We start from the raw sequence: 11,794 nt of genomic DNA, 5'->3' as shown, positions 1-11,794 counted from the left end.
CCTAGTGTCCGTCACAATATTATCATAATATACTACGTTCTCACCATCATGTGTTTTCTAGTTCACCTCTACACTTATATACTTATACTATCATAATATACTACATTTTCACTATCATGTGTCCTCTAGTTCACCTCAACTCATATACTTATACTATCATAATATACTACGTTTTTATCATGTGTTCTCTATTTCAGCTCTATTCTTATATACTTATACTATCATAATATACTACACATTCACCATCATGTGTCCTCTATTTCAGCTCTACTCTTATATACTTATACTATCATAATTTACTGCGTTCTCATTATCGTGTCCTGTAGCTCAGCTGTACTCTTATATACTTATACTATCATAATATACTACTTTCTCACCATCATGTGTCCTCTAGTTCAGCTCTTCTCTTATATACTTATACTATCATAATATACTGCGTTTTCACCATCATGTGTCCTCTAGTTCAGCTCTACTCTTATGTACTTATACTATCATAATATAGTACGTTTTTACCATCATGTGTCCTCTAGTTCAGCTCTACCCTTACATACTTATACTATCATAATATACTACATTCTCATCATGTGTCCTCTAGTTCAGCTCTATTCTTATATACTTATACTATCATAATATAATACGTTCTCACCATCATGTGTCCTCTAGTTCAGCTCTACTCTTATATACTTGTAGCGCTTACTTATACTATCTGTCAGTACTGAACCACAGGCTTGGACTCAAAACGCAGACTCAGTTCACAAAAATCAGTCGTTTTAATAAAAATGAGGTCGGTACACAGGTGATCAGATAGCAAGGCAACACTGTTCAAATCGGCAGGCGAAAGGCGAGGTTAAAAACAGGTCAGGAAACTATAGGGCTCAAGAAACTCACAAGAAGATCAATGCTGGAACGCTGTCACAAGGAACAAGACGAACTGGCATAGAAGGAAAGGAACACCAAGACTATATACTCTGGAGTAGGGGAGACAATGAGACACAGGTGCAACACATTAGGGCAGGGGAGGTAATCACACAGGAGGGAGACAGATGAGGGCAGGAAGTAAAGGACCTGAAACGAGACAAAAGGTGGGCGTCAAATTAAAACAGCAAGTACAAGACAAAGAACACTAGGAGAACCAAAAGATAACTTAACTATCCAGACGGGGCGTGATAGTACCTCCCCCTCTACGGCCGGCTCAGGGTCGCCAGGGTGGGCCCGATGGAAGTCCTGGATGAGGGAGGGGTCAAGGATGTTGCTGGCCGAGTCCCAGGAATGTTCCTCCGGCCGTATCCCTCCCAGTTGACCAGGTATTGGGAGCCCCGGCCCCGACCCGCCAGGAGCTTGCAGACAGTGTAAACAGGGCCACCATCGACGAACCGGGGGGAAGGAGGGGGCCTGGAGGCAGGGACCAGAGGGCTTTCTATGGCCGGTTTGATCTGAATCACGTGGAAGGATGGATGGACTCTCATGGCTCTGGGGAGTTTGAGCTTGGCAGCAACTGGGTTAATGACCTTGGAAATAGGGAATGGCCCCACAAACCTGGGAGCGAGTTTCCGGGACTCCACTCAGAGGCAGGTCTTTAGTGGATAGCCATACCCTCTGGCCGCTCCTGTAAGTGGGGGCAGGGATCCGCCGTCGGTCAGCCGCCTTCTTGTAACGCTCGGAATTGCGGAGCAGGGTGCGTCGGGCCCGGGCCCAGGTGTGGCGACAGCGGCGCACCAGAGCCAGCGCAGAGGGCACACTGACCTCCCTCTCGAGGGCAGAGAAGAGAGGAGGTTGATATTCATAGGCACACTGAAAGGGGGAGAGACCAAATGAGGAACATGGGAGAGAGTTGTGTACATACTCAACCCAGGTGAGCTGACTGCTCCATGTGTTGGGGCTCTGGGAGGCGAGGCAACGCAGGCTGGTCTCCAGCTCCTGGTTCAGCCGCTCCGTCTGACCGTTGGTTTGGGGATGGTGGCCAGATGCTCCCAGGAGTGAACAGAAAGCCCGCCAGAACTCTGCCACAAACTGCGGGCCCGGTCAGACACAATGTCCCTGGGTAAGCCATGGAGGCGAAAAAAAGGCATGCGCATGAACTCAAAAAGCCCAAATGGGGAGATCACTACGGTCTTGGGTACGTCCTCCGCGCGCACGGGAACCTGATAATAGCCGCGCACCAGGTCCACCTTAGAGAAAATAGTGGTACCTGCCAGGCGTATGGAAAAATCCTGTATGTGTGGGATGGGATAGCGGTCATTGGCGGTGACGTTGTTCAGGCGGCGAAAGTCGCCGCAAGGCCGCCACGACCCATCCGCCTTGGGCACCATGTCAAGCGGCGAGGCCCACGGGCTGTTGGAACGCCTCACTATACGCAGACGCTCCATGATGGCGAACTCTTCCTTAGCTGTAGCCAATTTTACCGCGTCGAGGCGCCGCGCGCGCGCCAAAACGCGCTCCATCTGACCGTTGGTTTGGGGATGGTGGCCAGATGCTCCCAGGAGTGAACAGAAAGCCCGCCAGAGCTCTGCCACAAACCGCGGGCCCCGGTCACACACAATGTCCCTGGGTAAGCCATGGAGGCGAAAAACATGATGCAGCATCGCCTCGGCTGTCTTGTTGGCTGAGGGCAACTTGGGCAAGGGAACAAAATGAACCATATTTGAAAATCTATCCACCACCGTGAGGATGGTGGTGTTACCTTCGGAAGGGGGGAAACCAGTCACAAAGTCGACCGAGATGTCTGACCAGGGTCGATGTGGCACAGGGAGTGGGCGAAGCTGACCAGAAGCTGGGCGTCGGGAGACCTTACTGCGAGCACACACCGGATAGGCTGCCATGTACTCTGTCACCTCCTTCTCCATGACCGGCCACCAGAACCGCTGTCATATGACGAACAAGGTCCTGCGTACTCCAGGGTGACAGGATAACCGGGAAGAGTGGGCCCAGTGGATGACCTGTGAACGCAAGACAGGAGGCACAAACAGCCGGTTCGGCAGGCAGCCGGCTGGAGGTTGACAGTTCACATTGGCCTCGGTGACCCTTCTCTCAATGTCCCAAGTAACAGAACCCACAACACACAAGGGAGGAAGAATGAGAGTAGGATCTTTACAAGAGTTCTCGGAGGGAAACAAACACAAGAGAGCATCAGCCTTTAAGTTCTTGGAGCCAGGGCGATAAGACAGGGTGAAATGGAACCGGTTGAAAAAGAGAGCCCACCTTGCTTGCCGAGAGTTGAGCCTCTTGGCCGTCCTCAAGTATTCAAGGTTTTTATGATCCATCCAGATGAGAAAAGGCTGTTCGGCCCCATCCAACAAGTGCCTCCACTCCTCCAATGCCACCTTGATGGCAAGCAGCTCACGGTTGCCAACATAATAGTTTCTCTTAGAGGCCGACAGCTTGCGGGAAAGAAAGGCACAGGGTTGTAGCTTATGGTCCTTAGCCGACCTCTGAGAGAGAACAGCTCCCAGCCCCACATCGGAGGCATTCACCTCAACCACAAACTGCAGGTTGGGGTCAGGCAACGTGAGGACAGGAGCTGAGGTGAAGCTGGTCTTCAGTCTCTGGAAAGCGAGCTCAGCCCGGGGGTTCCACTGGAAGCTACGCTTAGAAGAGGTCAGTGCATGAAGGGGGCAGCAACAGAACTAAAGTTCCTGATGAGCTTTCTGTAAAAGTTAGCAAACCCCAGGAATCGTTGAACCTCCTTACGGCTAGTGGGAGTGGGCCAATCCACAGCAGCGCTAACCTTTTCTGGGTCCATCCTGACCTCCCCCTCAGACACGATGAACCCCAGGAAGGACACGGAGGGCACGTGAAACTCACACTTCTCAGCTTTGACAAAGAGTTGGTGGTGGAGGAGGTGCTGGAGGACCCGCCGGACATGCTGAATACGAGTTTGCTCATCAGAGGAGAAGATTAAGGTGTCGTCCAGGCATAGGTGTTTCTAGCCCATTTTTGGGGGTGCTGCAGCACCCCTAAATTGAACCCCAGCACCCCTAAAATTGAAGAGATTTTTTTACTGTATGTCCATGTTTAATAAGCTGAAGAAATGTCAAAACCATATCCAGTATATGGTTTAAACGTAATATTTTAACAACAAAAATACAGCAGCCCCCATGCTTCGAAAATGGTTTGATCCACCCCCCCCCCAAATTTATCTTGCCTGGCCGGCCAGCACTCTGGGTGCTCAGCACCCCTAAAACTCTGATCTTAGAATCGCCCCTGCGTCCAGGTAAAAAAAACAAACAAAAAACTCACTGAGCATATCCCGGAGGACGTCGTTCACCAGGGCCTGAAAGACAGCTGGGGCATTGGTAAGTCCAAACGGCATGATAAGGTACTCGTAATGACCCCTGGGAGTGTTAAATGCTGTCTTCCATTCATTCCCCTCCCTTATTCTAACTAGGTGATAAGCATTCTTTAAGTCCAGTTTAGTGAAAACCTTAGCACCATTTAATAGTTCAAAAGCAGTGGAAATTAAAGGGAGGGGGTACCTGTTGCTAACGGTGATCTCGTTGAGTTCACAGTAGTCAATGCAAGGCTGCAGAGTTTTATCCTTCTTGTCAACGAAGAAGAACCCAGCGCCAGCGGGAGAGGAGGAAGGCCGAACAATCCCTGCAGCCAGGGATTCCTCAGCGTACTTTCTCATGGCCTGGGTTTCAGGAGCTGACATAGAATACAGGCGACCCTTGGGTGGTGAAGTTCCAGGGAGCAGGTCAATGGCGCAGTCATAGGCCTGGTGCGGAGACAAGGATATGGCATGGACCTTGCTAAAAAAAACCTTAAGGTCATGATAGCAGACGAGAACCCGGGAAAGGTCAGGAAACTCTGGATCCAGGCTGGGGGAGTTCTGGGAGTTGTTAGGAGGTTGAAGCTCTAACACGAAAGGTTGAGAAAGAGTTCTTTGCACAAGTCTTTCCCCATGAAATTATCTGCTCCGTTTTCCAGTCTATATGGGGGCTGTGGAGTGTGAGCCAGGGGTATCCCAGGATAAGTGGGTGCTGAGGAGCTGGAAAGACATGAAAGCCGATTCTTTCACTGTGAGAGTCAGGAAAAGACAGGTGCAGTGACAGAGTGCGATGGGTGACCTTACATAATAGCCTGTCGTCCAGGGCACTGGCATCCAGGTTCTGGTTGGGGCGGAAGGTTTTGAGGCCCAGCTTCCTGGCTAGATCAAAGTCCATTAGGTTAGCATCTGAGCCGGAATCAACTAGGACTGGATGCTTAAGAGAGAACGCAGGGGAGATGAGAGACACTAGAGTTTGCAAACGAGAGGGATTAGAAACAGTCAAAGTACGGCTCACCAGTGCCCTCACCTTCACTGGCGAGCCCGGTCTTTTAACGGGCAGAAGGCGATGAAGTGGCCCAGTGGGCCACAGTAGATGCAGCGACCCTCTGAAACTCGTCGCTGGCGTTCCTCTGGGGTCAGGTGGGTTCGGCCAAGCTGCATAGGTTCCTCCGTGTCTGGGGGAGGCGCTGTGATAGAGTCAGCAGGAGGAGTGCGTCGCCAGGAAGAAAAAGAAGAGCTGCTGATCTATATCCACCGCTGGAGCGGCGGGGAACTGCAGGGTCTGGTTCTGCCTCTTTCTCTCTCTCATACAGACGCTTGTCAATCTTTATAGCCAGGGCGATAAGGGAATCCAGCTCTGCATGTAGGTTCGGGGGGGGGGGGGTAATTGGTCTTTGAGAGTGTCAGAAAGTCCATCGAGAAAAGCATCAAACAAGGCTGGCTGGTTCCAATCACTCTCTGCTGCTAGAGTGTGGAACTCTATGGCGTAATCAGAGACCCTCTTCTTACCCTGTCGCAGTCTCACCAGGGCTCGGGCTGCCTCCCGTCCAGGGGCGGTCTGGAATATCTGGGTGAAGGTCTTGGAGAACAGCGACAGTGAATTGCAGACTGGTGATTTCCGACTCCACTCTGCCGTCGCCCAGGCCTCCGCTGTCCCAGTCAGGTGTAAAATAATATAAGCAATCTTTGAGCGGTCAGAGGGGAAGGCAGCAGCCTGAAGCTCAAAATGCAAATCACACTGGGTTAGAAAAGCTCTGCAGTCACCTGTGTCTCCGGAGAAACGCTCTGGTCTGGAAAGGTGGAGAGGCAGGGACGGAGTGGCGGGCGCTGGAGAAACAGTATCGGACTCAGAACCAGGAGGTCCCGCCGGTGTCGAGTCAACAGAGCCCGGCGGGTTCTGCATCTTCCGGATTTGGTCAAAGAGATGGTTGAGCTGGGTTCCGAAAGCTGCCAAGAGGGACTCCTGACGGTCTATCAGCTCCTTCACTTCTTGGCGAAGAAGACTGATCTGTTCATATTGACTCTGGATCTTGTGAACCTGTGCCCGGAGCACAGAGCGTACTGTATCTGAGTCCGCTGAGTCCATATTATGGCCAGTTCGTACCGTCAGTACTGAACCACAGGCTTGGACTCAAAACGCAGACTCAGTCTCAGCTCACAAAAATCAGTCATTTTAATCAAAATGAGGTCGGTACACAGGTGATCAGATAGTAAGGCAACAGTGTCCAAATCGGCAGGCGAAAGGCGAGGTCAAAAAAGGCAAAAACCGGTCAGGAAACTATAGGGCTCAAAAAACTTGCACAAGAGGATCAATGCTGGAACGCTGTCTCAAGGAACAACACGAACTGGCACAGAAGGAAGGGAACACTAAGACTATATACTCTGGAGGAGGGGAGACAATGAGACACAGGTGCAACACATTAGGGCAAGACAGGTAATCACACAGGAGGGAGACACATGAGGGCAGGAAGTAAAGGACCTGAAACGAGACAAAAGGTGAGCATCAAAATGAAACAGGAAGTACAAGACAAAGAACACTGGGAGAAACAAAAGATTAACTTAACTATCCAGACGGGGCGTGACACTATCATAATATACTACATTCTCACCATCATGTGTCTCTAGTTCACCTGTACTCATATACTTATACTATCATAATATACTACGTTTTCACCATCGTGTGTCCTCTAGTTCACCTCTACTCATATACTTATACTGTCATACTACGTTTTTACCATCATGTGTTCTGTAGTTCAGCTCTACTCTTACATACTTATACTATCATAATATACTGCGTTCTCACCATCATGTGTTCTCTAGTTCGGCTCTACTCTTACATACTTATACTATCATAATATACTGCATTCTCACCATCACGTGTTCTGTAGTTCACCTCAGCTCATATACTTATACTATCATACTATACTACGTTTTCACCATCATGTGTCCTCTAGTTCAACATGGTACATGTATTCTAGCACACTTGTAAATTCCTAAAATATTCCGCTTTTTTGAGTGTGTTGAGGTGTTAATTGTGGTACTCACCTGCTCAAAGTACTCTGTGTAGTGTTCATATTGTAAATTAAAGGCTGAGCGTGATGACAAGTTCAAATCTTTGGCACAAAATGACTGCGAACTTCTCCATGGCACTGTGAAAAATATATACAACTTAATATACATTTTATTTCCGCATTAATGCTCTGTACTGTGTAATTTTTTTAATAGATTTACAAGATACCACACATTTCCTAGGAAAGTGCAATATTCTCTAGATTTGTATGAACGTCTGTTTACTTTTCCATGACCACCGTGTTCTCCTCACATTACTGACTTCTTGTTGATTACTCAAACCTCCCCTTGTTCTGCCTTTACAACTTAAACTGTAATTCAAACTATGTGAGCAGCTCATTACGTAAGTCAGACTTACGAGAGAAAATAAGTGACGTAAAGATTTGAATTCCGAAAGCCAGTTGATACTTAACATTACATTTGAACACCACTAATTTCGTAGAATTGAAACATTTTACTTTGAAAAGCTTGTATCCAAATATAGTAGTTCTGAAATCCATCCATTCCGTTATCCGAACCGCTTGTCCTGCTGTCAGGGTCGTGGGGATGCTGGAGCCTATCCCAGTTCTGAAATCACCTCATTGAATTTTAAATATCAAATTTCAAGTTTTGCAATTCCATACCTTGATTCAAACAGTTGTTTACAATGTTCACGAATTCACAAAAATATTAAAAAATTTAAAAAATAAAATAAAAAATAAAATTTCACGGACGAAATATTTATATTCACGAACCTGTATTCAGTTTGCTGAAATTCGATCGGTCAATTTTGGCTCCAGATTCTAATCTGTTTAAAAGATTGTCTAACAATCTGAAACACAACATTATTCTGATTGTCGAATTTCGATTGGCCAAATTCGAATTCAGTTTTCATCTTCAATTCGACAAATTCAAGCTGCATCCAGGCTACCAAGCCAAGCCCGAGCGCAGGCCAAAGGACTTATGGCCAATCAGAGCTCAGTCTGTCAGTCCTGTGATCCGGGCAAGCCAACATACCTAAACATAACCCCTGCTAGCATAATCCTAAGCACAGCAATAATTATGTTTATATGAAAGAAGTCTTGAGCTCTTCATTTCCTGCATTCAGTGCAGAGAAAGATGGGTGCTCTAGCTTTTATCTTGATAACTCATTGCGAGAGAAAAGACTTGTGTTTATGATCTTATTGTTGTGTGTTTATGATCTTATTATTGTGTGTTTATGATCTTATTATTGTGTCTTCTTAATATCGTGTTGAGCGTTATGCGAAGACAACATGATAAGAATGAACGTATCCTTGGCAACAGACTGCCACTCCCTATCTTCCCCGGCACAGATGGTAAATGAAGGCCCATTTATTAAAACAACACTCTACACGTAAGAAGACTGGAAACAAATGCTCATTAAAAGTCTGCTCAGCGGAGAGTCTCTCTGGCTCTGGCCTCTTTGTTTGGGGTGTGGAGCTGACTTATGTATCCTGAGTCAACCAGACCACCTCAGACCAGCTCAGACCAGCACGTCCACGCTGCTCCGACACAGCATCCGTATCCCAACTTGATCTTTTGACAATGCATCAAGAGCAAAAACCCCTACCAGAGCTCGGTCCTTCTGCCTGGTCGCCATCGTCTCTGCTGGATCACATGACCAAAAGACCTGCTCTGATAGGCCACACGTCAGTCACGATGCATTAAGACTTGATTACTTAAACTAGGACGACCAGGATTTCACTCCTACCTAAAAAGACCATGGGCGGTCATATTGGCGGCCAGTTTTTATTCTGTCAAGATAAATACCCAGTTGAGATATTAATGCATTGCATATGTTGGTAAGTCTGTTAGGAAACGACGGACACCATAGATTATTATTTTAACAACGATAATACTATTTGTAAACAATGTAAACTTCAGAGAGACATGGTCGAACTTGAATAGAAAAATTGAAAAAGTGAAAATATTACCTGAAAAAAAACCGGAAACACATATTGTTAATATAACAAACGTAACAAGGCCTATAAAAGGTGAGATGTAAAAAAAAAGAATTGAAAATAACTACTGAAACAGTCCCAAACAACGACCGGAACTACTAGAACAACCGTGGGCGGTCATTTTGACCACCACAGTTTTTAAACTCTATATTGTGTCAAGATAAATACCCAGCTGAGATATTAATGCATTACATATGTTAGTGTGTCTGTTATGAAAGTAACTGACACCAAAATTAAAATTTTAACAACTTTAATACTAATTTTAAACAATTTAAAATGGCCGCTGTCCAACACCTGTAAATACTGCAGCGCCTCGGTGGTGGTCACGGTGCGTCTGTAACCAGACATGTTGGACATCATCACACATCGAGTGTAGACTATTTCTCTGCGCTGGAGGGCGCTAGTGTGTTTCTAGGACACAGCAACGAACTTCACGAAGGAAATGACGCGACCAACACACGTCATAAATAGTGACATGACGCACAAATTACGAGACCGTCATGTTGACCGTCCAGGGTCATTTTTGGTAGATCTTATCGTAAATTTTTGTGTGCTTGATCTAAAACTAATTTTAATGCAAATATATGCAATTTTAGGAGAATTCAGGGAGCGGCAGGTCTGTATCTTTTTCCTTTTTTTTAAAACAAAATTATGAAACTTTGAAAATCCAAAACGGGCATAATGACCGTCTTGGTCGTTCTAGTAAAGCTTTCTTCCATTCCTGGTCGTTCAGATGCTGTCTGAATTCTCCCATCTTGAATCTTTCTTTTTTTTTCTTCTAAATTTATTTCTGATTTTTCCCCCCAATTTAGTGTCCAATTGATCCCTATTTTAATTCAAACACCCACCCTCGTATTGCATGCGTTCGCCAACTGCATCTCTCCGGCCGGCAGTCTCGAAGGAGACCGCCTCCCCACTTTCGTGACAAGGCGAATCCAAGCCGAACCACTGCTTTTCCGACACACACAGAGACGCATTCACGTGACGAACACAAGCCGACTCCGCCCCCCTCCCGAAGACAGCGTTGCCAATGATTGCTGCTTCATCGAGTCCGGCCATAGTCGGATCTGACGAGACCGGGGCGCGAACCCCAGTCCCCAGGGGGCAACTGCATCGACACCAAGCCGATGCTTAGACCGCTACGCCACCGCGGACTAATCTTGAATCTTTCGATCCAAATTTGACGGGTTGAATTTCAGCAACCCGGTTAATGCTCCATCTGAATCTTTTAGGCTTGAATCACTGGATCTGAATTTCAGCTACATAAATATACATTTTAAAATTCTGAAGCTTGAACTTTTGGATATGAATTGGTAAACTCTGAAAAAAAAACCTTTTTGAAACCGACTTTTTGAAATTGCAAGATTTAGAAAGAACTCCTGCACACTGTCCTCTATACTTGCACTCAAAGATCTTCAGTGAGTACTGACACCGTTTCAGTACTCACACCTCCATCAGGTTATTTGCAGTTGCTAGAGTTGACATTTTCCATTTGAATTTCAAGAGATGAATTCAGTGTTTATCAAATTTCACTATCAAGCATTCACTGTGTGTTGATCATGAATAAATAGACTCGCTAGCCCTTGGCTAACAGGTCCGACCCTTTACTCGACTGATTAACGTAGTCGCCCGTGGTGCGGGAGACCCGGGGTCACGTCCCGGCTACGGCGGTTCCTGGGCTGCCCCCCGAATTCGCTACATTGGTGTCAGAACTCAGAAGTGGGATGGTGAGGCAGCGAGGCCATAGGAAGCACGTGCGCCCAGAGGCGTGAGGGAGTTGCTATGCTGAAGCGCGAGGACGCGCTTCCCGGAGGAGGGCCTAGTGTAACGACCATGAATAAATGGGGACGTACACGTGCACTGATAAATAGACTCGCTAACCGTCGGCGAATGGATTGCCGCCCGTGGTGCGGGAGATCCGGGTTCGCGTCCTGGCTGCGGCGGTTCCCGGGCTTCCCCCCGAATTCGCTACGGTTGGCTTTCACTGAAATGCTAATCTAAATGTCATGTCTTTGCTTCCATAGATTCTTTGTACGTGAAAAGTAACTTCACCAAACAAACAAGCAGATTCTGGTCGTGAATATGATTCTGGTTCTGATATGTGTGTATACGTGCAGAGGTGTGTGTGTGTGTGTGTGTGTGTGTGTGTGTGTGTGTGTGTGTGTGTGTGTGTGTGTGTGTGTGTGTGTGTGTGTGTGTGTGTGTGTCCCTATGGTCCCTGGGGCGGTCAGGACTGATAGCATCTCACATGCCCCTCCATAGGTTTGGGGGCCTTATTATCAGAGCAGCAGAAGTCATTGCTCAGCTAGACCCACGTTGTACCACTCTAGTGTGTGTGTGTGTGTGTGTGTGTGTGTGTGTGTGTGTGTGTGTGTGTGTGTGTGTGTGCAATTGTGCCTGTGTGTGTGTGCACATCAAAGCAGGAGGGAAAGATGAGCCTGATAGTACTCTCTGATTAATGTAGTCATTTGGGATACTCCGTTAACTGGATTACACA

This window comes from Lampris incognitus, chromosome 15 (genome assembly GCF_029633865.1).
Source record: "Lampris incognitus isolate fLamInc1 chromosome 15, fLamInc1.hap2, whole genome shotgun sequence".
Taxonomy (NCBI): domain Eukaryota; kingdom Metazoa; phylum Chordata; class Actinopteri; order Lampriformes; family Lampridae; genus Lampris; species Lampris incognitus.
This window is presented reverse-complemented; position numbering follows the sequence as displayed.